The following is a 3,595-nucleotide window of genomic DNA, read 5'->3' as shown; positions in this document are numbered from 1 at the left end:
ACATACAAGAGAACAAGAGAATAAGAAAGGAACAGAGAAGAACTACAGAAACAGAGAACAATTAAGAAAATGGCAGTAACTACATACCTATTCATAATTGCTTTAGATGCAAATGGACTCAATGCTCCAATCAAGACGTAAGGTGGAGGAAGATAAGGCAGCAATGCCCCCCCACCCCCCCCACCCCCCAGAGGCCTGACTCAGCCCACCTATTAGGCGCCTGCAGCCTTGGCTGGAGGAGGGAGTTGTGCTTGGGCCCTGCCTGGCAGGTATGTGGTGGGGAAAGGGGGGGAAAGGGGGCGATCATGTGCCCAACCAGCTTACACCTGACCCTGGGGCCAGTGGAAAGAGGTTTGTGGGGTCACGGTGTTTATGCGTGGACAAAATGTGCTACGGGTGGGCAGGCTGAGCAGGGCTGTCTCGAGGCCTGAGGTACCCACCCTGGCTCCTGAGCCCAAGGTTGCAGCTGGAGAATGAACCAGCGGCAGAGCATGGAGCTTGTGGACACAGCCAGGGAGCTCAGTGACCTCCTGGACTTCAGTGTGATTTTCCTGCCGCCTGTGGCCAATGAAAAGGGCGGCCCCACCTCCCTGGCTCACGCCCAGTTTGGAGGCTCAGGTCTGGAGGACCGACCCAGCTACTGCTCCTCCGGGCACTGGTGACCAGAACAGCTCCTCCTTTGACTCCAGCTGGACCTACAGTGAGTCCCACAGTAGCTTCTCTTCATCTACTTCCTGGGACGCGGGCTCGGAGGTAAGCGCAGGGAGCAGAGTGCTTTCACAACCTTTGGCAGAGATGCAAGTGTTGGTGGCTTGACTCAGGCTGGCTTCCTGCCCAGCGGACTGGCCCTCAGCAGCCCAGGGCTGCTCTCCCCGTCGGGTGTCAAGGGCTAGTCCCAGTATGACTCGTATCCCCACCGTGCTTGGCGGAGAGCTGAGGACAGCAGCATTGGTCACACAGCCCAAGAAGGTCCGGAAGGTACAGCCGGGTCGCCTGTCCTTGCTGGACCTACTCAGCTCAGGCGATGACTATAGCAGGGACACTGCTCCCTACCCGTCCACCAAGACCCCCCAGCAGCGACTACACGGCCCCTTGCTACATGGCCAATGGCAGCCTGCACTCCTCAGCTGAGCTCTGGAGCCCCCAGGTTAGGCGGGCTTCGGACCCATGCTGGGCTGGAGCTTTTTCCCTTGCCCCTCCCATCAGGCGCGCAACTCTGTGGGCAGCAGCAGTGGCAGCAGGCTTGGCGCCCTGCGCCGGCCCTTGTGCATCGGCTACCAGCTGCATAGTGCGGAGGTGAGTGGTGGGCTCCCAGCCGTGGCCACCTCTTCAGCCCCCACAGCCACCTATGGTTGTTGCCTTACTATTTCCAGCCACACGCCCCTGTCAGTGGGCTGACAGCCTCCTGAGCTTCTGAGGGACCACTGTTGGCAGTTGTGGAGACACCCTCGGAAAGATGCGGGCCTCGATCTACTTCCTAGATCACTTAAGCAGTAACTTCTCATCCAGCCCCGTTATAGCCGTGAGTTCTTCACAGGTCCTGGCTGGGACGTCACAGTGGCCCTGAGCAGGAGCCCCGGTGCCTTATGACCCAGCTCTGATGGGGTTTCCACAGCCTGAACATGATAGAGGATGTAGGGAAAATAGCCGTGGTCAGGCTCCCTCCCCAACCAGCTGCTGGCCCTGACCCGGCGACCTGCCAGTCCCACACAACGGAACACAGTGCAGGCGCCATCCATCTTAAAGATATACTCTTATGTAAGCACCCTGGTTGTACGCCACCTTTGTCTCTGTATAGTATAAAGGTGTCTGGCTGTTTCACGTGGTGGACGGCTGACTGTATCCAGCGATGAGGCTGATTGTGCCCCATAAGCCTGAATAAAGTATGTCTACTTTGCCTTTGGCTCCACGTATCTTCTTTCAGCTCCCTGAGGTGCACACACCTTACCCCTGAGACTCAACCCACCCAGACAGAGGACCACCTAGAGTACTCTGCAGGCTTGGCCCTGGGAACTGTGGGCCATGTGCAGGAGCTGCTGCCCGCCACCTCCCCCCACCAACACAGGCTTCCAGCTTTGCAGCCCTGGTCTTTCCACTGGTTGGAGGCAGCCACTCAGAAGATAGCCTCTCAAACAGCTGCAGCCTCCTGCACAACCATGAGGCCCTTCCTGACCTCTCTTGGCCACCTGACTCCTACAGTGGACTCGGATGGTAGGGCGCCACCTTGGGTGCCAGCGAGATCAAGTGGGAGGAGGAGGAGGAGGAAGAGAAGTAGTCTGTGACTGACAACCTGGAGGAGGAAAAGGAGCTAAAGACTGATGGCCCTGGACCAGCTTGGAACAGGACGACCTTCTGCCCCCAGAGCAGGAGGCTGAGTGGGAGAAGGAGCAACCCATGGCCAATAATGTGAGGGAGTGGCCACTGTTGAAGACATGAATGAAGCTTTCAAGGAGTATTGGAAGCCCTAGCCACAGCAATCAAATAAGAAAAGGAAATAAAAGCATCCCAATTGGAAAGAAGGAAAACTATCATTATTTGCAGACGACATGATACTGTATATAGAGAACCCTAAAGAGTCCACCAAAAAGCTGTTTCAACTAATAAATGAATTCAGTAAAGTGGCAGAATACAAAATTAGCATTCAGAAATTAGTTGCATTTTTTAAATTTTTTTAAAGATTTCTTTTTTTTTTTTAAATTTTTATTGGGGAAGGGGAACAGGACTTTATTGGGGAACTGTGTGTACTTCCAAGACTTTTTTTTTCCAAGTCAAGTTGTTGTCCTTTCAATCTTAGTTGTGGAGGGCACAGCTCAGCTCCAGGTCCAGTTGCCGTTGCTAGTTGCGGGGGGCACAGCCCACCATCCCTGGCAACCTTGTGGTTGGAGAACCCACGCTCCAACCAACTGAACCATCCGGGAGGCAGCTCAGCTCAAGGTGCTGTGTTCAATCTTAGTTGCAGGAGGCGAAGCCCACCATCCCTTGCGGGACTCGAGGAGTTGAACCAGCAACCTTGTGGTTGAGAGTCCACTGGCCCATGTGGGAATCGAACCGGCAGCCTTTGGAGTTAGGAGCATGGAGCTCTAACCACCTGAGCCACCAGGCCAGCCCTAGTTGCATTTTTATACACCAATCACAAACTATCAGAAAGCGAAATTAAGAAAACAATCTAATTTACAATTGCATAAAAATATTTAGGAATAAATTTAACTGAGGATTACAAGACATTGAATAAAGACATTGAATAAAGATATTGAATAAATGTACTCTGAAAATTACAAGGCATTGAATAAAGAAACCAAAGAAGTTACAAATAAATGGAAGCATAGACCATGCTTGTGGATAGGAAGAATTAACATCCTTAAAATGTCCATACTACCCAAAGCAATCTACAGATTCAGCACAATCTTTGCCAAACACCTAAAATTTTCATGGAACCATAAAAGACCCCAAATAGCTGAAGCAATCTTGAGAAAGAAGAACAAAGTTGGAGGTATCATGCTACCTGATATCAAACTATACTACAAGGCTATAGTAATCAAAACAGCATGATACTGGTATAAAAACAGACATATAGGGCCAGCCGGGTGGCTCAGGC

The 3,595-nt window shown here is 52.3% G+C and overlaps 1 pseudogene; it reads left to right on the top strand.

Moving 5' to 3' along the window:
* The first annotated feature begins 446 nt into the window (after positions 1-446).
* Positions 447-1,695, top strand: LOC109437611 (transcription factor E2-alpha; annotated as a pseudogene).
* The last annotated feature ends 1,900 nt before the right edge of the window (positions 1,696-3,595 follow it).

Source organism: Rhinolophus sinicus, linkage group LG10 (assembly GCF_036562045.2).
Source record: "Rhinolophus sinicus isolate RSC01 linkage group LG10, ASM3656204v1, whole genome shotgun sequence".
In the NCBI taxonomy this organism is placed as follows: domain Eukaryota; kingdom Metazoa; phylum Chordata; class Mammalia; order Chiroptera; family Rhinolophidae; genus Rhinolophus; species Rhinolophus sinicus.
This window is presented reverse-complemented; position numbering and strand designations above follow the sequence as displayed.